The following is a 24,724-nucleotide window of genomic DNA, read 5'->3' as shown; positions in this document are numbered from 1 at the left end:
TTTGTTTTGCAGATAGCACAGTGCCTAGGATATCATAGGGACTATACATTCAGTTCTCATTTAGCAGATATATTTTAAGTGTTGCTATACTCCACACACTCAACATTTACTCTACTTTGCACTGGGGATAGAAATGTCCCTCCTCTCATCTTGTTTGATGTATATTAGAAGATGACAAACACATGGGTTTATTTAGCACAGTGATAAGCACTACCCTAGTGAAAGTATGTATTGCCCTGAAAACATAGAGGAGTAGTATCCGGCTAGATCTGGGATAGAGGAGGACGAGTGGTGTGCCTTTGAGACCTGAGGGATGAGTTCCATGAAAGAGAATGCAGGTTGAGTGGAGGAGGAGATATTGAATTAACCTAGGGAGAGAAATATGAAAACCTGGAGGAGAAAAGATCAAGGAACAACAGTCTGAATGGAGAGTAGAGCAGAGGGCGGTAGAAGGAGATGTGGCTGTAGAGGAAAGCAAAGGGGATGTTAGGAAGGGCTGTGTAAGCTACATAAATGAGCCAGGAATTTATGCTATTAAAAAACAGGATGATGTTGAAGGAAATTTAGGAAGTCATATTTATGGACTATATTGCCTAACTTAACTTAAAAAAGAAGGAAGGTTAAGAGTGACACTTAAGTGTTGCTTGGATAACCAGGTAGATTTTCCAGCTATGTGTATAGACAGGAAGGCAAAACAAGGTGTATAAAAATGGCTGGTTGAGTGGGAGAAGGGGATGAGATCATTTTGGGAAACACGGAGCTTCAGATTCCTGTAGTATAGAGATATAGATATATAGATATAGACAGAGATGACATCAATATGGATACAGCAGTTGTGCAGTGGGATATGTGTCTCAGCCTCAGAAGAGAAACCAGGATTGAGGATAGAAATTTGGGAGTAATTAACGAAGAGTTGAAAACCGAGATCAAGGAATTATGGATTGCCAAGGAGAATATATGTAGTGGTATGTGGAAAATGAGATAACTAGAAGAGATAAAAAAGAAGTATCTCACAAAGAAGACAGAGTTGTTTCAAGAGGTTGGGAGGGAAACCAGAAGAGTTTACTATCATGAAAGTTAAAGAAAGAATTTTTTGTTTATCGAAGTTATAGTAGAAAAATATAAGCATAAATGATATCATTACAATTGACCTCTTTTGACTTGCTGCTATATATTCTGCTCTTAAGTTTATGTTTACATATATGTATAAATGTGTGTCTCTCTCTCTATATATACAGTGATTTGGATGATGTTTCTTAAGCACTTTGATAAACTGTTATTTTAAAAATCATAAAGAACATATCATGTTCCAAACTTAGCAAAGATTATCCTTCCAGTGATCTTTGAGGGGCTGCTTATCATCCTGGTCATGTATAATCATCCTCACTTTGTACTACTCTCACTCTTGTCCCCTTGGTGTCAGTACACTAATTTTCTTTCAATCCCTGGAACATGTTTAGCTCTTTCCTACTCTAGCGTTCTTGTATCTGCTGTTTCTTTTGTTTGAAATACACTTAGCGTCTCCTCCCCTTTTTAATCATTCAAGTCTGAGCTTAAGTATCACCATCTCAGAGAAATCACTCCTGACCTCAGCTCTCCCCTAACATTCTCTATTTCTGTGTCTTTTTTACTTCCTTCACAGATCCAATCAAGACTCATAATTATTTTCTACGTGTTTACTTATTTGCTTGCTTTCTTGTTTAACTATTTTTTTTATCCCTCTGGTACCTCAGTTTCATGAGAAGAGGCATTGACTATTTTTTTTTTTTTTTTTTTTTTCTGTACGCGGGCCTCTCACTGTTGTGGCCTCTCCCGTTGCGGAGCACAGGCTCTGGACGCGCAGGCTCAGCGGCCACGGCTCACGGGCCCAGCCGCTCCGCGGCATGTGGGATCCTCCCGGACCGGGGCACAAACCCGTTTCCCCTGCATCGGCAGGTGGACTCTCAACCACTGCGCCACCAGGGAAGCCCTGACTATCTTATTCACTGATTCATCCCTGGGATCTAGACATTACTTGACACTTAGTAGAGGCTCAATAAATACTTGCTTTTGGATAATTAGGACAGAGGCATTATTTTGTTGCATTTTTCTCTATATATTTGCAATTTATAGTTATATTTATAATTCCTTGGTATAACATAATTAATTTTTTTTCTGTTTTTAAAACATGATGGTATAAAAGACATGAGGATAAAGTAGGAAAATAGAAGATATGAATAACCCCCTAACAGATATCACATTTCTGTTGTCACTACAGTAAAATACAGCATCATTACATTACTGCCCCACAAATGCTGAGTATATTTTTATCCTCCTTAAATTTAGAAGATATGAATAGCATAATCCAAACACTGAGCATCCACTCCCTTAAAACTTTAGGTAAATCTAAAACAGGAGTATAAAATAAATATTTAATCATCCTTAGTTTAAAACTCTTCCAAATAACTTCAGAAAAGTTTCTGCTTTTTCAAGTGGAAACTACGCAGAAAGTTCTAGAATAATAGATCCACTTAATTCCACAGGCAGGCTGATCTTTAGATACTTTAAACCGCAAGGGGGCAGAGAACATCAGTATGACTACTCAGAGATGATTAAGAAAGCTGCTCATCAATTAGAAAGGTAAATCTCGTGCCAGTTGATAGCAGTTAGGCTGAGAGAGGCAGTCTATTCCTGATTGTGTCAAGGTCCAATGATTATGCAATGCTTCACTGTAAGTGGAAATGCAGATTTGAAAACACATTCCTAAAGTATCCATCTTTCTTATTGAACAGATTACTTTTGCCCAAGTTCGGGGAACATTTGACAACCATTCAAAACCACTGGAGTTTACCTGAGAAAATAAAAATAGCCCTCCTACCTTAGGAAGGATCAGTTTAACTACCTTTTCTCTCCTTTCAGAGTTACTGAGGCAAGTTCCTCTAAGCACAAATGTCTGATAAGTACCTTTTAACAGAGTCATTATGTGGTCAACTTTGCTCAAATCTGAGATAATTTGACATTTGCATAGCTAATAGCCCTTTCAATGTGCATTGATACTTCCATTAAATGTAATGACTTTAAATCAGTGATGGAAGAAAGAGCATCAGAATCTTTGGAAAAAGGGTTACAACTACTTGCAACTCCTCCTTCCATGTGATAGTTCCTATTTTAGAACTGTTGCATGTAATTAGAGGCATTTTTCTTATAAGGGAGCTTGTTGCTAATGCAAATGGTTGACAACATCACCTTTCAATAAATACATCTGGCACACCCCTCCTCAAAATCATCTTCCAAACACGAAACTTTCCCTTGTAAATGGACCTTATACATAAATTGAAAATTCAATTGACATTCTACTCTGTTTCCTTCTTTCAGAAAATTTTATCAATATTTAAAATTGTTTTGATTCTCTAAAAGACTAAGTTTTTAATTTATCTTAGATAATTGAGAAGTTATCATAAAAGAAAGCCTAAAGTACCATGACTTCATTAATTCTCAACTTATTACTTCAGTATGTTTTACAGGTTGGTAACTCAAATGCATTTTTTCATTACAAAAATGCTCTTAATGATGGTTGAGTCTTATAACTGGTTCACAAAATCATATAAATTAGTATTCCTCCAGAATTGTTAGTACTAATGTCAGTATGATCCTGGAAGAGAGAGAAGAGAGTATTTTTTTTTCTTTTGCTCTTCTTCTGCAATATCAAGTTGGGCAAGGTATATTTTTCCACATCTCCTATATTTTATGAATCAATTCCTCAAATCCTAGTGCCCTATTCCTACAACTACGTGTCCATAGTTTTGCTACAGTATTCTCCCTTCCCTTCCTAAAGACAACACACAAATTCTAAGTTAACACCTTATGCTCCATGACCAGAATCACGTATCTCACTTTTCCAAACGCAAAGACTCATTTCTAAGGTTATTTATTCTATACCTATTTGCCATTTTTCAAAGATGGTCATCCTTACTAGCCCAAGTTAATCTCTAAATGGTGGAACTTTAGACAATGTCACTTGAAGAATTTCAAGCAATGATAAATTATTTGGGGACAGGCACAACAAACAAGTAGATCAGCAAACACTGGGAGCCTATGTCTAAGGTACAAAAATCATATACTTTTGATTTTGATAATGTCTTTCTTTTTTCACGAATTCCATAGTATATTTTTTGTTTGTTTTCATGTATGCTCTCTCACCAGCAGTGAAAGACTAGAGAAAAATTGCTAAGTAAGCATTCATAAATCAGAGGTATTATTTTTTCTCTTCAAGAGTATATTTACCCACTTGATAGTTATTCCAGATTTCTCAAAAATTTTCCGCTCATTAGTGATAGTATGTGTGAATTGGGAAAATTTATGTAAGACTTTCCTTGTGAAAATCTTTATAAAATCATTTAAAATTGTTGGAACACACACACATAGACACAAAATATTGATGTAGATAAAATTTCATATCAGGGACCTGTCCTAAGACTACAGCTACACACAAAAAAAAACTTGTAAAATGTTGCTATATTTTAATATACTTCAAAACCAGTACTTTAAAGATAAGGAAGCAATGAATCAACTATGCTCCTTATTAAAAATTGCTTGTTAACATACTTCATCACTTTGAGACTAATCAAGTTTGTTTTTCCACAACACACTGAATGCACTTCAAGAAAAATACTCTAATTAAAACAGGAAATTACTTTTCTTCCCCAAGCATTCTCACATCCATTGTGATATTTGCAGCCTTTGCAGCTGACGCACATTTCCGAAGAAAAGCTTAAGCTAGGTTTACAGATGTGTGTTCTGAAAACTGCCAAAGTTTGAGATGAACCCTCACAGCCTAAAAGAGCACATAACGCTGGATCCTGTCACCAGGTGAGAGTTCAGTGCTTCTTCTTTCAAAAAACATATGGATTGCAGATCTCTTGCAAAATTCCATAAAGGAGATTTTCCAAGACTCAATTCCCACAATAATGGTATAAAAAGAAAACAATGCTTTCTATACTATGTGGAACACCCAAGATATTAATCTGAGAAACTTACTTGTGCTGATATGATCAGATTTGCTGCTCTTTGGGGCCGGCCTCTCACACTGTGTGCCTGACCAGTTGGTGGAACATCTAGAAAGATAAAAACAAACAAAAAAATCAGTGAGTAACAAACCCCACAAGTCTGCTAATGTAGTAACTTTAACCAAATGAAATAAAGGAAGAGCCTGCTATCACAGATTCATGAATTTTAGATAGAGATTTCTGCTAATTTCCTGCATATTGTCAGTATGCTAAGGATAACTTCAATTGGACTTCACTTGTTAAAATACTTTTTAAAAGTTAAGTTTATAGTCATTTTTCTTTATTCTATGTTAAACTTAAAATTGGCATATTTTATAACAAAACTGAAATTTTAATTAAGAATTGAGATTAATTTGAGACGTACTGAAAATTATGCCACTATAAAAATTGAGTTTGCCTGTCAAGCAAATCCTTCTTTAGTAAGTTTCTGTGATTTATTTTTTCTGGTTCTAAATTCAAAGTGGAACTAACAACCAAACAGCAAATGGTCATATGTCTCATAGTTCAAACTGCACAATTTTTACTCTTTTAATCAGAGAAAGGGAAATATAGTGCTTTCCCATTTAACATCATGCTTCTATTCCCATGAAATCAAGACAATATGCCCAAGTTTTCATTCAGAGAAGTTCTCTTTCCCATATAGGAACCATGACATTATGATGGGAAGTCTCACAGAAGATTAAAATAATAGATTTGATTAAAATCCTTCATTTAAACATAAATCACGACCATATAATTAGCTGATTGTATCAAACTAAATGCTGGAATGGTTTTAGCTATGTTTGAACGATGTCTGCTGGCTAACACAAGATGCCTCCATGCATCTGTCAGAGGAAATCCATAGAGAAACAATTTAATTGGCTTCAGTTCTTATTTAAAATGACTGTCAAATACCACCACATCACAAGTAGTTGTACACAGTAAAAGAACCGCTTCCAGAACTATTCCAAGTAGATATCTTTGGGCATGGTGGCCAAACTAAATAACTGCCATTTCTGGGTCTCTTCCAATTCTGTCATAGCCAATTCAAGTAGCTGAAGCTGTTTGGGAACTAGGCTTCTATGATGCCATGTGAATTATTCGTGGTATTTGTGAAGACAGTATCGGGTGTCCTAACACAAGGGCAAAATCTCATAAAATCATCATATTGACAAACTCAAATTACAAAAAGAAAAATTTGTTTCATAAGAGCATACATTAACTTCAGAATAATTGACAGCAATGTTACTATTCAAGAATATAGTTATTTGATTAATAATGATATTATAAAACTATGAGTATGGATCATGATTTCAACGAAAATTAATATCATTATATTATTATTAAGTCATCACTCATGCATTATCCTGATTTTTTATTTAGATCCTTTATAAAAAGCTTACATATATATTTTCTATACATCACATTTATTATATGCCATACTACAAGTAAATCATTAAAATAGGTAAATAAATTTTAAGGCCAGGTCTATGACGCTGTCTGTATTACTGAAGTGAGGTAATGAAATGAGCATATTTCAAATAATTATAATAAAGTGAACAACCAATAAAATCATTGATTTAAAAAAATCAGTTTTCTCCTTTAGTTGTGGTTTTGCAGTTGAATGTTCTAGAAAATTGGTCCAGTTCTTCAGTTCCTAATTCTTGACACAGTCCAAAGATAAATCAAAATAAGATGTTTAGGCAAATTTTGCAAACTTCGTTAGAATGAATCCTAATCATTGCAAAAGTCTTTTTGTTCTTTGTAGCTTTACATTTGTCAAATCTTTCTAATTGACCACTGAGGATATTTTACATGCTCCAGTGAAAAAAATAATACTGATTGCTTGGTAATTTTATTATATAACTGATGTGTACAAAGCTATTTTAAAATTAAAATATCAAAATTTGCTCTTTACATTACCTCCTTTGAAATAACAACAGTAACAACAGCAACATAAATCAGGTTCATGTTAAGCAAGAGAAATGATCTGAGATATATTTTGTTGTGTTAATAGAGATAAGAACCTCTGGGGCTCATCATAACACTGAGATGCTTGGAAGTCAGAAAATGGAATTGCTCAGGAATTGGAGGAATAAATGCTAATTGATAAGATGTTCTGATATGAGCATCATGTGTTTTAAGTATTTTAGGAAGTTATTAAAAATATGCCTTTAGAACTCCAGAAGGGCAGAGAGAGATTTTTAAACAAAGAATATCAGGATACTGTGATTTTTATTCCAAACTCTGAAATTATTTAAGTAGGACGGGTGGTATTTATTAACAGTATTGAGTAATTTTCTGTTTTATCCATAGCTTGGAACCCAGTATTTATATTAGATAAAATATATCACTTGCTAGTGGTCATGATGCTCCTCTCTTTTGCATTGTGGAAGCACACTTAACTTCTTAGCTTTCACGGAATATTTTGTTTATTACGTACTGGAAATAACTCTCAAAGACTGTGCTGGAGAAATAATTTTAACAGTTCTGCATCTTAATCAACTGATGATCATCTTGCAATTTTCCCTATACTCCTTATAAAATAATGTTTTATGGCCAAATATAAAATATGTTCCACTTGTCTACATTAGTTCCAGTTTAAAAAAAATAATCTCTTTTGAGATATTAAATCAAATAGAAGTGATTATTCTTGTTGCCTACCTTACAAAACTACAACTTAAGGCATTTGCTGCTCCACAAGTACTTCCTCCAATAGTTGATTTAAGACGAAGTATTTTTACTGTCTTTATAGAAATTCATAAATCTTCATTCTCTGAGTAGACTACAGTGATCAAAGCCATTAATGGCAGATCATTTAGGAATTGAAATGTGTGTGAATCATCAAAATTTCCAGCCAAATTCCCCACTGAATTATTTGCATAATCATGCTGACTATAATAATTTCTGGCATCTGTGTCTTTGTCATTGTTCCTCAAGAAAAATCTGTAGTCCATGCCCTAGTCATCTTTAATCTGTACTGTTGCAATCTACTGCTCCCTGCTATTCATCCCTGGACAATTATCTTTGAGTTAGTCCTGCATGGTCCTCCCAAGAAATCTTATTTTTTTTCTTACCATCACAAACATCTGTATATCCTTCCTTTTAAATTTATTCTACAGTTATTTCCCCCACTGTGGTTTACCCTAGGACAATGAAAATCAGCTTCTTTTTCTTATGTGTTTGATCACTGTACCACTCTGAATTATTTAACTTTTTAAACACTTTTATGAATTTTGGATTCATGAAAGTATTGTTGGATCATGGATAGGTAGATAGAAAGATGGTTAGATTCTTATTTATTCAAACAATTGTTTATCCTTCTCTTTTCACATTATCGTACGAAGATATTTGCTTCAAAAGCAGTCTTTTTGATTTCTCCCCTTCTCTCCAAGGCCAGTGACATTGGAAAGAAAGATTATCGTTATATTGTTTTCCTAATCTTATTCTTCCCTTTATGTTCTAGGTTAGACTAATGATTATCAAACTGAAAAATGTGTTAAAGTTGAAATTCTGGAGGCCCATACACCAGAGATTTTCATTAAGCAGCTTGGAGCTGTGGCCAGAAATCTGCATTTTAACAAAGTAAGCCTGATGCAAATACTTCACAAATCACACTTCAAGAGATATTTGAGATAAATTATTATGTTCCCACAGACTTTGTTCTTATACCAAATATTGTTCAATCATTTAAAAAAAATTTAGTATAGGAATAATAGTATGCATATCCAGCAAGACTGTTCAAAAGGTTAAATGACATTGGTAGAAGTTCTTAACATAGTATCTGAAAGTAACTGAGTGGATTTTTGTTTGGGGTAACTAATTCTCATATGAATGTTACTATATGAAATGCTTGGATAGTTAACTTATTGTGTTCTTTAACAGTGTGTGCAATTATTGTATAGTTACAATATTCTATATTTCAATTGTAATTTTCTGTAACAGGGGGAGTACCTTTGTGTAAAGGCAATAGTGTAGCATATATTACTATGAAGCACAGTAAATATTTTTGGAATATCAAAATAAGTTTAGCATATATAAGGGAATAAATATATAATCTTTAAAAAGAAACAGGTTTTACAATACAAGCATAAATATAAGACATATAATTAAACTGTCCAAAACAATGAGAACTCTGAAGTAGCAGAGAGATTTTACAAAAGGAATTGAAATCAGATATAAAATACTGAAAGTGTATTAAAATCTTAGGTATTGTCTTTCACTGTAATAATGATCAACTTACGTGGACTACTCATGTCATTTTGTGGAAATGTCGTCTAGAGTCACTTGCTTTGGGAGGACTTCAAAATAAAATAATGAGATTAATATCTGCTTCCTCTTTTCATCAAATTTAAAGGTCATGGAACCCTTCTGACCAAAGCGGAATTCAAAGGTAAACCTTAAAGCAATTTGAAATTGAATTTCTCCTCGTATATGCTAGGCTGCCGTTATTAACTATGATGATGGAGGCATTCAGAATGAAAAATCTTTTAATATACCCTTTTCTTTCTACACACAGGGAAAAAAAAATATGGCACAAGGGATTAAAGGAGCCTTAGAAAACTTGTGCAGAGTGCCACGCATGTTTCAGTGCTCCAAAAAGCTCATTCAATAAAAATAAAAATATGACTAAATTTTGTGCATCAGATTTATAAAACAGTATTTTCATACAGTGATGAAAATTAAAAGTCAGTTGCAAATTTTTTTTTTCTGATTAATTCTGAAAATTTCACTCTTTTGGTGGAAGAACATGACTACATTTGCATGGCATTCTTAACTTTAAAGCTTTACACCCTATGTAGCTCCCAGCACTTTTTTGCCCCCCTCTTCTTGCAGACTGCTGTATTGCAAAATGCAAAAAGTTTTATTGCATTTGGAAAGGATATTTATATATTAATTCACCAGTTTGTTAACTTGACTTTGAAACTTTTCATCTGTTATTGTTTCCCAATTTTCTGAGAAAAAATTATTTCATATATACATAAAGATTTATAATTTTTTAACATGCTTCAAAAATTTTCTATCCTACCTTTGATATAAAATTTTGCATAAAGTTCAATTAACATTTGCTCAGCTTTGTGCCAGGTCCTAGGATAAGTGTTTTCATATGAAAAATATTCTTATTCAGCTTCTATAATAACCCATGAGTTGGAATTATTCATCTTATGAAATGGAGAAGTGTGTGTTCAAATGATTCTCCTGAAAAATCATAGCTAATAAGAGGTAGAAATAAAATGTGGAGTTATTATGATCCTTCTAATTCAACGCAGTAGTAGGAAAAATGCTTTTCCTTACTCCCTCATGCCCAAGAGAGTAGTCACTTAATAAGAAAGTAGAAATATTATCTGAACAAAGGAAAATCAGTGCATTTTCTGAGTAGTAAAATTGTTAAAATTACCACACCGGCTCAGACCTGTGGTCAGTAATGCCTGATATTCTGTCTCTGGTAGTGACAGTGAGGGACATGTTATAGAAGGGTGTTAATATCCTTCTTGATACCAACTTCACATTTTTGTGTTGATTCCAAAATACTGTAGATGTGTTTAAAACACCTTTAAAGATCCAAGATCCATCAATTATAAATTCATCTATATTATTACTCAGTACAATTTTGAACTTCCACAACAATTCACTCTATATTTCATTCATTTGGTAGATATATATATATATATATATGTGTGTGTATATATATACACACACATATATATATACACACACACAGTTTTGTACTACAATTTCTATTTATTTAGCACTATTCTGTATCAAAATTTGACTGTTATTTCTAACATAGAAATAGCTATCACCCTGCTTTGTTTTCTTCAAAAAGCTTAAGTTAGTATCTTAAATTTTTGTTTGTTGTAATAAGTATAATTGGTTCAACTCTATAATTATATATTATAATGCCTAGTTTTAAAATACTACATTAAATCATTGTGCTACCTAGTATTGATAAAATTAGTAAGACAAAGCTAATCTTACTTTAATATTAAGGACATTTGGTCAGAAAGAGTTTTTGATTTCTGAGAAGGGTTAATGTGATGAAGTAAAATAATAATGAGATGTTCAATAAACTCTGACCAACAATTATTTTAGGAAAAGTAAAAATTAATGAGAGGGCTTCTCTGGTGGTGCAGTGGTTGAGAGTCCGCCTGCCGATGCAGGGGACACGGGTTCGTGCCCCGGTCTGGAAAGATCCCACATGCCGCGTAGCGGCTAGGCCCGTGAGCCATGGCCGCTGAGCCTGCGCGTCTGGAGCCTGTGCTCCGCAACGGGAGAGGCCACAACAGTGAGAGGCCCGCGTACCGCAAAAAAAAAAAAAAAAAAAAAAAAAATTAATGAGAAATTTCAGTTGAAGAAGTGACCATGAAAGAAATAAAATTAACAAAGTGCATTATTTAAAGTGATTATTTTAAGAAGGAGAAATATAAAAGATAAAATCTAGTTTGCCAAGAAGTTATCCATAAAAGGAAGTTTGTTAACATAGGCTGGTTTAAGTTAGAAATGTTTAAACATAAAATTCTATGCAGGCCACCTGAGCAGAAATGGCCACTAAAGTGTGAAATGATGACTCAATAAATATTAAAAAAAGAACAAAATCTCTAGTAATGTAAAACTTTTATTATCTAGATATTTTCCAGGAAATTTTATTAAAAGCAGATCTGAAAGGCATAAAGTGTTTTTTGCAGAGTGAGTAGATGATTTCTACTTAAATTAATATGTTACATGCATCAACTCAAAAGGAAAAGGAATAATCATAAAATTAGTATTAAGTAATATGGTTGATAAAATTGAAGACATAAATGTAGGGTATTACATTAGAAACGGTGGTTATAATTCTATAGCTGAAAGTGGGAAGAAAAGCAATGTATGCTGTAACACAAGTGGAAAGTTCTGTCTACATGATGCCACGATGAATGACCAATTCCAAAACTGGCTTAAGGACATATCAAGCCATGGGGGCTGGGAGGTGGGGTTGGAAATCTCCATGCTTAGTGCAATGCAGACAAAGTGACCAATCTTATACCTGAATATTTTATGTTTTAGCACAAAATAAGAGTAAACAATAAGGAATTTTTCTATGAAAACGTAATGACTATCCTTCCTAGTTCATAGGGTTTCTGTGGTGCAACATGGTAAAATCTGAAACAATTTATAATGGCAATATCTGGCATAGTCAACTGCAGTTATTAAATATTGTTCAAGGCATATTAGTCCTATACAAATTTGGGGCAATGGTAGGGATATCAGAAAGTGTTAACAGAAGGTTTTGAGACTGTGAATGTCTTTATAAGTGAGATATATAACTCTAATTCTCTAGAAAATATTTATTTTCAGTTGTAGTGCACATATGCTGAGATATTGATATTAGCCACTTTAATTTATAGTCTAAATCATTGGGAAATAATTCCTATATACAGATAGTCATCTCCTTTCTGATACTTCAGTATAGCCTTTGTTCTAGTTACAAGATTTTTACATATCCACCAAAAGGTAACACTAAAGGTTTCTAGAGGCAAACATTTTTAATTGATAAAGGTACACTGTATTAGTATTGATACCACCTTCCCAATTACCACCATTCAGCCTTCCTCAAAATCTAGGACCTGCATTTCACAAGTTTTAAAAAATTTTTAAATTGTTTTAAAACAAAACAAGCAATCAAAAAAAGAGTAAATGAAAAAAATTGAAATGACTTGCTAAAATCAAGTGTCAGCATGAATTAACAAATTTGTCTACGCTGCATAAATGTCAATTAGTCATAAAACACTCACCAGATTTGTTCAACATTTATAGGAACATGTTGCAAACAGAAACATCTGAAGGCTTATGACAAAAGAGGGCCATTAACACACACTTCTTTCCTAATCCAAGTATTATATTACTTCCCTGACTCAAGGTGAGAAGGTTTATGCAGGCAGTAGTCTAAAAATTGATTCAGGAAGTTTAGATAAATATCTTCAATAAATCTAAAAAGCTATAGAATATTACAGTAGTATTTTACATTATGGAGAATTGCCATTTGGGGTCAGTTATAAATACCTTTATTTATTTGATCCACATACAATCATAAATATGGTACATTCTATTTTTGCATTTCTCTATTTATATATGCATTTATAAATCTCTAAATATGCCTTTGCCTATGACTATGCTAGACTGATTACTTAAAGGTAGGGGTAATCTATTATTCATTTTTATATTTCTTCATTTCTTGAGCACATGGTCAGTATGTAGGTTTGGTCAATCAATATGTTTGTTGTTTGTTAAAATGAATGAACGAATGCATGAAGGCATGGAGGATGCATGGTTGAACTCATATGAATACACATACATGTGTCATATCCCATTCTATGAAGAATATATAGCTCCATTCATAAGTGCATGTTTTCAGCTAGTTACCAGTCATTTCTCACTGAAAAGAATATTGATCCACTATGAAAAACACTTAACATGTAAGAACCACAGTAATAGGTAAATATTTTCTTCCTTTCTTCCTTCCTCCCTCCTTTCCTCCCTCCCTCCCTCCCTTTCTTCTTCTTCATTAATCTATTTATTAATTCTTCCTTTTACAAAATTAGATGATCACATTTTAGCAACTTGGACATGTAAAATTTTACTTATTCAATGTTGTAAATTGTGTGACACTTCCGTTCTTGTCCCACGATGCAGCTAACTAAGAAACGTTTATCTTCTTTCCCTGACAAAAATTCTGAAGGTATTTGCCTGATGGGTAAATTGACATGGAAACCAGTTTTATATAAAAATCATACAAACAAATATGTAGTTAAATGTAATTTAATTCAATTTAGTCATTTAAATAATTGTGTAAAATTAAAGTGCTGGTATGGTGTGACACAAATGGAATGTGTAAGTTTTGGAATTAGACAGAACTGTGCTGTAATCTAGTCTCCCCTCCTCACAAAGGATGGATATATCTTCTAGCAATTCACCCACTTTGGTTGTTTAGTTTATAATACAAGGGAGAGCAATACTCCCACTTTTGTCACACATTTCCCACAGATCTAGCCTCTTATGCTTTAACCTTTGTTTTCCCCTTAAATCCCCTTCCTTTCTTATTTTATATTTTATCTTTCTATTGTATGTTTTCCTTTTACTATCTCAAAATTTTTCTTCTTCCTTCTTTACTTTGTTTCTTTTTTCCTCTCTTTCTTCCTTCCATTCTTTTTCTTCTTCCTTTTTGCAAGGCAAGTTGATCATTATAAAAGTTAAAAAAAAAATTAGGCTTCCTGAAAGATTAAATGATACAATGTATGTAAAATTTACACACCCTCTAAGTTAATTTAACTCAAGTGATAAATAATACTATGAATATTAAATTTAAAGCTTGTACATGGCACACCAATAACAATATAATTATAATTTTTGTTTGTATGCTGAGTGGAAGAAGTATTAGGCTAAAATTTCTGTACTCCTTTAACAAAAATGGTTTTCTCCTGCTACTATTCCAGTGTGAAAAAGAAGAAAATATTTCCTTAACTGACGATAATGTAAGGAATTTTTCATTTATTTTTTTAACTCTTAAACCAGTGTTGCTGGTTAATCTATATTCCTCTGATCCTTTTCTTAAAATTGTATAAAGTTGGTTTGGAATTAAGTAGTAGGTTGGAGGTTTATTGATTTATTTTTTTTTGACTTGTTCCAGGATAGAACATGAGCAGGAAATAAACCTTCATTGTTAAAAGCATCTGAAATTTGTGCTTTTTCATAACAGCAAAACCTGGGGAATGCAGTCTAATAGAGAGAAAAATAATGTAAATTGTTAAAGAGGTAACAAGTACATGAATGAAAATACTATGTAGTTATATTGTATTTGGTTTCTTTGGTTATTCTGATTTACTTACTGATTATATTAAAGGCCAAGAGCATGTCCCAGAATCAAGGGAAAATAAGGTGACTACATCAAAGCTTCATAACAATAGCTGTCCAATGGGTAACTATGCAATAATTGTTCTCTGTTAGGCGGTGCCAGCTGTACTCTCAAAGCACAAACTGGACTTTAAACTTTAATAGAAAAATTCTGTATTCCGTGTTTTTCCCCATGACATGACTAGCTTGGTGAAAGCTAGAACAAGCTACAACTTGTTACCTGGGATCATGGATAGATATTGATGTGACAGATTTTCCTGGCCTTTACTGTTCCAAAAGACATGCACGTTTCACATTTTGTGCTTTGAAAATATGCCACGGGGCAGAGAACAAATAAGGGACATGCAATGACCTGACTCTTGAAAAGTGGACAACACAGGCTGCTAAAGTTGAATTGCTCAAAACCCCTGCTGAAAAGTTGTGATCTGTTTGAAATCACTCCTGACAGCTTCCTTGGGCTCTTCTCAAATGTTCTCTACGGGGCCACAGGGTCGCTGGTCCACAAGGAGGAGCATTGCTCAGCCTGACAGCAGAGGCCTGAAGAGTAGCACATGCCCTCTCCTTTCAGCAGAGCCAGTAGTTTGAAATACCTAGGCCTTAATTAGCTGTTGTAATATAGAAGAATAATTCCTACCTTTTAAAAATGTGTGACAGAAACGAAACTCACTATCTTCTTCCCCAAAACCCCAACAGAGGTCTCCCTAGTACCTGTACATTTCCTTACGTGTTTCTCACCCTAAGGACGTATAAAACAATGCTAAACTTTTAAGAAAATAATTAGATGGAACAATCAGAAAACCAAAGAAAATGACAAAATGACTAATTTTCCGATCATTCGCTTAATGAATGTCCCTTTGGTACTTGTACATTCATTTTGCATCCCTCTAAGTTTTAAAAATCTGCTTTGAAAATGTTTCAAAAGCTAGCTCCTGTGTGTTTTCTGAGGTGTTTGAGGGTGGACCTGCTGCCCTTTTTTTCTCTCGTGTCCCTCATGGGACTTGAGCTTAGTTATGTACTTCCCTTTTCAGTCACTATTACTATCACTATCATCACACTTCTAATCTTTTATTTATGCCATATTTTGCTTATTTTTAATAACGAGCACTTTTTAAGAACCCCACAGCTTATTTTTTGCCTCCAAACTCCCAGAAGCCCAAATTATGCCAAGTACTGATCATTTTATGTGTGGTCTATTAGAACAGTTTTAAGGTTCTCCTTTTTTTTTAAGTGTTTACTATGTTGAAAACAATATTCTGTTTTTTTTTTAACAGGTATTACATTCCTTATTCCTCAAAATAATTTTAGGAAGTAGATGCTATCAGTATTTCCATATTAAGATGACAAATGAGGCAAAGAGAAGAAAAACGAAACCAACAAAACAAACTGCAATTCCAAGGTATAAGGTCTTCTATCTTTTGGCTCTTTTTTGTGCCCTGTTTACCAACAAATCACTTTTAAAAAGCCATTTCTTTAATTTAAAAAATTGTCTCCTTTTCCTTTGTAAATTGGGATTCATTTTAAAATCTGTTTTTTCAAACCCAGGGCTTCTTGTTCCAGCAGAGCACCATGCCATCAAGACCTTTTTAAAACACACACATGATTGGGATAGTTCATAAGTCAAATGTTATTAGTGTTCCCCTACTGTTTATGGACTTATGGAATAAATTTCAAATTCCTAGCTAAGCATATTATGTTCCTCAGAACGATTTCAGTGTATAACATTATTGTCTAATACTCCCCCAGAACCACCATTTATCTTACACCACTCACATCCACAGAGCCCCTGCCACATTCCTTCTTGTCTCATCTCTTTCCTCAAAATAGATCAGAGTCCCTCAAGGGCAGGGGCTACAACTTACTTTCCTCTATTTCATTCTTTTTTCTTTCTTTTTTTTTGAGCGAGAAAATACCAGGGTAAAAACAACAAACAAAAGTCAAAGAGAAGAGAGAACAAAAATTAATACAATTAAGTTTTACTAATAACTTAAAATGGGTAAGTTAAAAGCCTATTTAGTTCCTTTTGTAGAGAGATATTTAACCTCAGTTCCAGAACGCTCAGGAAACTTCCTGTGGTAGTTTTAGAAGATATCATAAAGATAAGAAAGAGAACCAAAAATCATAATGAAATGAATCACTTAAAAAATTTTTTCTGACTCTTGCAGTTTTTGAAAATGTATTAATGAAGTAAGAAGTGGTATTACAATGATGATAGAAAGATGCTTATATCATAGGCTGCCAGATTTCACAATACAATACAGGCACCAGGACAGTATTTTTTAGCAACATTAGTTAAGCACATATTACACACAGAATGCATGCTAGCTGCTGAGGCAAAATAGATAAATCAGATACAACCTCTTCTTTAAAGGAATTTACAATCTGCCAGAGAGAAACAGACATGTACATTTAGAAGGGCCATGGAGTAAAACAAGCAGCATTCCCAAGCCAGTTTCATAGAAATATGCTCCATGTCAAAAGGCCACACAGAGATGAGAAGCCAATTCTAGCCATAAAATATGGAATATCATAGGGTAATACGAAAAATGTAACCACACACTCATGCAGATGATCAGAGAAAGGAAAACCATGTTTCCAAAAAAAAAAAGGAAAAAAAAAATAAAACAGAAAGCAAACAAAACAAAACAGATGCCCAAATAAATATAACCAAACCAAAAAAAACAAAAAAAGGAAAAATCCAGAAAAAAGGGAAAAACAAATAATAGATTGGGGAAAAATGCTCACAGAAAGTTATTTTTAGCTTCTGCTTGAAATGAAGAAGCAAAACATAAAAAACTAACAGTGTTAAATTGTTTTTGACCACACAGAGAATTGGTCCTGTTATGGGCAAGAAGCAATAATATATATAGTAAGAAATGTCTTGGAATTTTGCCATACTGCTATTTTCAAAACAGTGTGGGCCTGAATTGGTATGATTTCAAAACCAGTGTAATATCAGAGTTAGATCTTTTTGGTTCTCCCTTTTCAGTTGATAAAAAATAATTTTAAACTTGTTTTTTTCTTTTCTTTTTGAAAAAGAAGGTGAATTATACAGAAAATTGATTTTAAAGGAAATATTCCCCAAATTCCACCAATAATGGTCATTAATCTTTAAGCTTCACAAGTCAAATATTTTTGTCTGTTCACTGATAAAAACTTCAGTGCCTAGGTTGTTTTCTGGCATATAGTAGGTATTCAATAAAAATTTTCTGATGAATTAATATGGGAAGAAAAAAATCACCAGTATTTCTGTTATCTAAATGGACAAAAATATGAAGAAACCAAGGGACAGACACTTAGGTTTCTACCTCATATAGATTGTGGATCTATTGATACTAGACTAGGGGTTGATAATAAGAAATAGGTGGAAAAGATTATTACCTCTCTTGAAGTTAGGCATAAATAAGCTATTTATATAACCTGATATATTGTGGTACATTATTTTAAAGTATCAGGAAAATAGATCATAAAATCACAGAGAAAAATTAATACAAATATTTAATTGTGACCCAGGAATTTTTCAGTTACTCCATAGTTTTAATAATAAAGGCTTTGTTATTTTTAATTCTGCTACTATGGGAATCTTTGTTTTCTCAGTGTCTTTATAGATATTTTAGAGGAATTTTGAGAGAATTGGTATCTGGGGTTGTGACTCTGACCCAATTTTATAAAAATTACTAAAATTCAAATGGGACTCTGATTAAATACATCATACTTTATAGTTTTACAGTATATTAGTGAACAATTAGTCTAAATCCATCACCTTATGGACAAGGAAAATGTGACACAAACAGACAATGTAACTTGACCCAAATCATTGCTAGCTTAATAAAATCTATACTTTCACACTGAATATTTCTTCTTCTGAGTGTTGATACTAGAAAACTAATGAGATAAGCACACAGATATTTAAAGACAGAAGTTTTTATCCTAGGAAAAAATAATTTAAAAAAAGAACAAAACACAGAAACAAACTAACAAAAAAATCCTAATTATAGAATGAGAGCTGGTTCATTAAATAAAATAGGAAAAGTCCAGACAATAGAACACTCAGTAACCTTAAGAATAAAAGCATCTAGTTATGTAGATTGATATGGAATGATGTTCATAATGTATTGCAAAGTAAATACACATGAAAGAGTATCTATCACATGATTTCATTTTAGTATATAATATTCTGCAAATATATATTTGCATAAAGAAACGGAATGAATAGAAACCAAAGTAATAGTAGTTTGAGATCAAAGTGTCAGCAGGTTTGATTTCTTCTGAGGCCTCTCTCCTTGGCTTACGACCATCTTCTTCCTATATATCTTCACATGGTCTTCCCCTGTGTGTGCTGTATCCAAATCTCCCCTCCTTATAAGGACACCAGACACATTGGATTGGGGCCCACCCTAATGACCCCCATTTTAACTTATTCATCTCTTTAAAGATTCTATCTCCAAATACAGTCCCATTCTGAGGTACTGGGAGATAGAGCTTCAACATATGAATTTTGAACACAATTCATCTCAAAATACTGACAAAAAAGCAAAATTCACATACACACATATAGATATATCACTTGTGTGTATAAGTTAATTTTTTTTTTTTTTTTTTGCGGTACGCGGGCCTCTCACTGTTGTGGCCTCTCCTGTTGCGGAGCACAGGCTCCAGACGCACAGGCCCAGCGGCCACGGCTCACGGGCCCAGCCGCTCCGCGGCACGTGGGACCCTCCCAGACCGGGGCACGAACCTGCGTCCCCTGCATCGGCAGGCAGGCTCTCAACCACTGCGCCACCAGGGAAGCCCTTCCTGGCTGATTTTAATCCGAGGCTGATTATACCTTACAAGTTCAGGTGCCTCTGATGATACATGGTAAGAGTGAAAAGTGGAACAGAACATTACTGTGGACTGTTATGCCCACAAGAAATATTCATTCTGGTGACACAAGGGCATTCTCTAGACAGGTCATGTTCCTGAGACCTATTTATGGAGGCGGGTGGTGCTGAAATGTCATGTATACTTTGCCTGGGAATTGTGAGAAAGGGACAAGAAATACAAAGACTGGGCCCCAGAGCAGGCATTACCAGGGTCCTAAAAATGAGATAACGTTAAGTACCTAGATCAAAGTTTGGCCAAGGATCACCCTGACCTTACTAACACTGAACTAACCGTGAATCCATCATTTTTCACCTGAAGTGCTGCCAGACCTTTTGGTGTGGGATCCCTGCAGCTGATCTCCAGGCCTTTCTTCCACATGCCACTAAGTGTCACCTTCGAAGCAAACTCCTTCAGCTCTGCCTCAAATCACTTTGGCTATACCTTCTTTACAGGATCCTATGGAATCCCCAGCTTTGGCATAAATCAGGTTCTAATTTATCTTCCCAGTTTTAACTCCTCACCCCCCTCCCCAACTCTCCAGTCACCCTTCATTCTAGCTGTATTAAACCACTCACAGTTCCCCAGAGAGGCCACTAAGTCTCACATCCATGTCTCTGCTTATGTTATTCTTTCTTTTCAGAATGTTCTTCCCGACCTCACTGAACTATCTGAACTACATGGACAACACGAGGTTGCCTTTTCTGTAAAGTCTTCCATGTATTCCTATCTCCCATTCTAAACAAATCACCTGCCCTGTTAAAACTCCACTGCCCTCTCTTTTTTTCCGTGTTCACACCTGTGTTAATACAGGTTAATTAGTTGCTTATGAATTTCTAAACCCACTAATTCGTGAGCTCCTTGATGTTTGGTTAAATTTCATTCATCTTTATTTGTCTAGCACTTAGCACTCTTTCAGGGTCTTATAAATATTTGCTGAATGACTGGAGAAATTTAGGTTGGAGGCAAGGCAGAGGTAAGACTAAAGAAGGGTCCCCTCTCTGTCTTCAGCTGCATAAGGCACTAAACCTGAGTATGAACTAAGAAGTGTATCAATTTCTTAACAGGTCAGTTTATATACCCTTTACAGACTGATATTTAAAGGAGTATTTCTGGATTATTTTATGTAGGAACATTGGTTTAACATATTCAAATATCTTTTAGAAAAAAAGAAAGAATATCAGTTTCTCCTATGTGATTATTTTAATCACTTCCCATATTTTTACAATTATTGTGTAAAGAATGACATTTTCTTGAATAACAAAATAGACCATTATGAACAAAACTGTAGAGTTTTGGAAATGAAATATGTGAATTTTAATATAATTGTGCATTAAAACCATTACTAAATACTCTGAGACACCACCATGAGCTATTATTGGGTGCCAATCGGGGTTTCTGTATATGACATGGAGTATTAAGGAGGATATCAGATATGATCCATCTCTAAAGCTCAAATGTAAGATGCAAAAATAACTTCCATTGTTATGAAGGTTGATAGCTACCCCAAAGGTGGTCCCTGAGATTTCACAGAGGAAAAGAATGTATTTGTTATGAACAAATTGAATCAAGAAAGAATGTTTTGAAATGAAGTTTCTGGAATATTTTAGCATATACCTATTTCTTCTGTAAAGAAGTCTTACTGATTAAGGTAAGACAGTTCCACTGAAATCTTGGGAGCCAAAATAATGTGTTTTATCAGTACTTGAAAAGTCAGTTACTAAATAAAAGACACTATTCCAATTATAGTATCCAGTATAGTAATAAAGTCTAAAAACACCTGCTTCTGTCCTCTAATTAAAAGCCACTGTTATAGCAAATGTATTTTTATGAGACAGTTCCACGAGCTTTTTCATTCCCTCCATTATATTTCTAGACAATCTAGCTAACTGTGGTGCATACACTTGTCGGCGAGCAAAGCAAAGGTTAAGTGTGTATGACACAGATGAGCCCCGAGATTAAGTATACACTGTGAAAAGCATGTGGATGTTCATGATTTAAACCAATGAACTCTGGCCTGAAATGATGTCACACAAAGCTTAGCGGTAAGTGGAAGGTTAAACCTACTTGCATCTCGGCTCATTAAACGCAGTTAAAGTGCAAATCCCCTCATTCTGACAGTAGTGATCACAAGGGTTCTCTTTCTGGTCACAGCGCTGACTTTTAAACCCAACAGAGCATCTGCAGAATTTCAGTAAAATACAGCTAAATAAAGCATCTGACTTTTTTTTTTCAAATGTTTCAAATTCATTTCATACAGAAATAGTAACATATGAACAAAACGTTTCTCAGGTATGCTCACTTATTTCTTATATACACACTCATCATAGGCTATTCTGACAAGGTGGGGAACAGAATGCAGATGTGGATCAGATGTGGGCATCATTCTTCTGGTCAAACAGTGATAAAAGAAAACTCAAAATAGAGATCACATAGGCTGAATGGTCTTATTTCAAGCTTTCCATTATGGCCAATCAGGTATTTGAAAAGGGAATATATTAAATTCCAGATTTTCTCCGGAGCAGAGAATCTACAATACTTTCCAAACATTTAGAAACCCAGATTCAAGGTAATGTATTTCAAAAGAGACAAGGGCTTAACATAACACAACACTCAAAACCTGATACAAAAATCAAATAGTAGTATACTTTTGAAAAGATACCTTACATACTTTGAAAATAATGGCCCTAAGTACCAAAGTATTTATAAATATGATTATGTCTGGGTTTCACGTATCTATTGTAAATAAGGTCAATTAAATTAGAACAATTTTTACTGGCATTTCCAAGTTCAAAGGTCTCTGAATGTTTGAAATGGGTATGATGCTAAGACGTGAATGAGCTTTTCCATATGAAATCACTAGCAAATTGATGAGGGAGGAGATTCTGTAGTACATGAGCCAATGAGGAACACTACTTGATCAGAGATGTCCACGAAACATTCATTTAAAAAATGTTACGCCAAGAAAGGAGAACAATAGAGCAGGGATTCCATGTACATCTAAAGTTGTTATCATAAAATGCCCACAACGTTATAAAATACTCACAGACACACAGGTACATTTGTCTCTGGGTCCAGCTGGCATGTGCCACCATTGTAACAGTAGCCGTCACATAGCTGGCAGCTAGAGGCAATCTTTCCATTAGTGCAGCTGCAGCAACAAAGAAAAAAAAATCTCATTGTTTCTGGCGTGATTATTGTTGAGAGCTGACACAAATTCTCTAAAGATGAGAATATTCATCATAGAAGACTAATGCAGTGGCTGGCTAAAAGTAGGTTTTCAGAAAGAGAGACTTGCTGGAGGCAAAGATGTTTTTTAATAGAATGATGACAAATAAAATTTTTCTTTTGGTAATTTTCAAATTTTCAATCCATTTGTTTAATATAAAAATTTAATATAGCTAGATATAGGTGTGAAAAAATATACTCTAGTGTCTATCACTTACACTTCAGGGAGACACTAACATTAGTATTTTATTCCCTTTTCATATTACCAGAGTTTGGTGGCATCTTTATTATTTATAAACCACATTATCAAATACTCTGGAAGCAAATGCTTCAGCTATTCCTTCTAAACTGGAAAGTCTGGTCCAAAGAACTGTTATGAGTTTTAGACTCCACATTTTGTACGAAAGTATAGAACTATTCTGTAGTCACTTTTACCCCACTGTTTCTCCCTGAATATGTACTATAATTAGTGTCAAACTCTTTTTATTCTAAAGGAAAAAACATAACAGTTCATTGCAAAAATAAACAGTAATATTATAGGAACAATATGCAATATGGCAACAAAGTAATGAGGTAGGCTTTCTTGGAAAATTTTTGGAAATGCTTCTAATTTATAGAACATTACCTGTCTGGGATAAGAATAAGCACTGTGGCTATTGCTACATGGGAAAAACAAGCATAATGATAAGAGGAAAATTACAGAAATTTCTTACTTGCCATGCTATATTTTTAAATAAATAAATGAATAAATAAATACTGTTAGATCAGACATTGAAAATTGTTGGTGGAACAGAGAAAAGTACATTGACATTCCAAATTATTGAGGGAAACTCTTCTATGAGAAGTATGGTAATAGAATCATACAAGCCTTGGCCCAGATCAGAATTACAACGGATCATGTCAATATTCCGATTATGAGATCATGTTAGAACTAAGTGCTATGAAGTAATCAACGGTATCACAATAAATCTGGACATAACCTTGATAAAGAAATCAGGCTGCAATGTCATTGATTGATCACTTTGATCCTCTTCATGGTGGGTACCTATTGCAGTACATCCATCAAAGAGTAATTCCCAATGATTGGTTAGATATTTGAAATAATTGGTTAGCAAGCCCATAGTTTATTTATTCTGTGCATATTTATTTGGCCTCTTGTGGGTGGTAGGGCTGCTGGAAATGCACTGAACTGCTTACACTTTCCCGAAAGTTTAATTTAAAGATTTTTTTTTAAGAACCTGGATTTAAAAATCACATTTCTTTTCAAGATAAACAGAAGCAGTGAGTCAATTATGTACCAGATATGAAATGGAGACACGTGAAAGTGGAACTAAACATGGGGAAGATGGTAGTGGTTTAAAGTTTCTAAGATTTAACAAAGAGTATCACATTCTTTATAATCTATAGAGCCATACGAATATGGATGCAAAGTGAGTCAAGTACATATTTAATGGTAGTGGTGTCTGATATGTTAAATGGATCTGGGAGACTTTTCCTTGCTTTCCTCGCCCAGCCTCCTTAAAAATCGAAGAGCAGAAAGTTATAGTTTCATGTTCAATCAAAGGGACAACATCAAAGAAAAAAATTAGCTCAGCATACATTAAAGAATTTTCCACAAAAAGATAACTATACACCAAATATCATCTTTTAAAAGAGAAAAATATTCTAATTATCGATTGCTTTTAAACTTCTGCTTCCAAGAGTTATAAGAGATGTTGCCCTGT

This window comes from Delphinapterus leucas, chromosome 8 (genome assembly GCF_059928025.1).
Source record: "Delphinapterus leucas isolate spDelLeu-1000000601 "Yukka" chromosome 8, BTC_Dleu_Yukka2, whole genome shotgun sequence".
In the NCBI taxonomy this organism is placed as follows: domain Eukaryota; kingdom Metazoa; phylum Chordata; class Mammalia; order Artiodactyla; family Monodontidae; genus Delphinapterus; species Delphinapterus leucas.
Note: the sequence above shows the minus strand (reverse complement) of the source record.